The following is a 1,109-nucleotide window of genomic DNA, read 5'->3' as shown; positions in this document are numbered from 1 at the left end:
AGTTCAGTCGCTCAGTCGTGTCCGACTCTGCGCAACCCCATGAATCACAGCACGCCAGTCCTCCCTGTCCATCACCAACTCCCGGAGTTCACTCAAACTCATGTCCATCGAGTCGGTGATGCCATCCAACCATCTCATTCTCTGTCGTCCCCTTCTCCTCCCGCCCCCAACCTTTCCCAGCATCAGAGTCTTTTCCAGTGAGTCAACTCGTCGCATGAGGTGGCCAAAGTATTGCAGTTTCAGCTTTACTTACTTTCTTTTTAAAAGGCTCTGTCTCCAGACATGTCACATAGAGGGTTAAGGCTTCAACACAAGGATCTGGGAGGGGAACATAACTCAGTCCATAACACTTAAATGCTTTTTTTCTTTCTGAAAAGAATAGTGAACACCTCGTGAATTTATGCATCGTCTTGTGCAGGAGCCATGCTGGCCTTCTCTGCACTGTTCCAGTTTTAGCATACGTATTGCCAAAGTGATTCCTCCAATATTTTCTTGAGAACTTAGACAATTCTTGTAGATTGAGCCTGTTTCTCACCATAGATCTGTTTCTCACATAGATTTTTTTCCCTTTATGATACAGATCACTTTTGAAAGCAAGTTATTAGTGTTAATAACATCCCTGTGTCTTAGTTGACTGAATCTCAACATGTCCTTAAAACATTGTAACTATACCACTCTAGATAAACCAGTTGGTAATACGTAGGCTGAAAATCAGATAATAGCATTACAGCAATATTCAGTTCCTGAATCTGGTCATTTTACTGAGGCTGTGTAAGAAAATGACATTTTTACTGGGAAATATATGATAAAATTCCCATCTCTTTCAGAATTTTCCACAGTTTATTGTGATCCACACAGTCAAAGGCTTTGGCATAGTCGATAAAGCAGAAGTAGATGTTTTTCTGGAACTCTCTTGCTTTCTCCATGATCCAGCGGATGTTAGCAATTTGATCTCTGGTGCCTCTGCCTTTTCTAAAACCTGCTTGAACATCTGGAAGTTCACGGTTCACATATTGCTGAAGCCTGGCTTGGAGAATTTTGAACATGACTTTACTAGTGTGTGAGATGAGTGCAATTGTGCGGTAGTTTGAGCATTCTTTGGCATTGCC

The 1,109-nt window shown here is 41.9% G+C and overlaps 1 non-coding gene across 1 annotated transcript; it reads right to left on the bottom strand.

Annotated features, from left to right (window-relative positions):
• Positions 1-374: 374 nt before the first annotated feature.
• LOC129561378 (U6 spliceosomal RNA) lies at positions 375-480 on the bottom strand. Its single transcript, XR_008686990.2, has one exon. It is a non-coding gene; the product is annotated as a U6 spliceosomal RNA (small nuclear RNA).
• Positions 481-1,109: the final 629 nt, after the last annotated feature.

This window comes from Moschus berezovskii, chromosome 10 (genome assembly GCF_049115385.1).
Source record: "Moschus berezovskii isolate FMDL1 chromosome 10, NW_MosBer_1.0, whole genome shotgun sequence".
Classification (NCBI taxonomy): domain Eukaryota; kingdom Metazoa; phylum Chordata; class Mammalia; order Artiodactyla; family Moschidae; genus Moschus; species Moschus berezovskii.
Note: the sequence above shows the minus strand (reverse complement) of the source record. Positions and strands in the feature narration are given on the sequence as shown.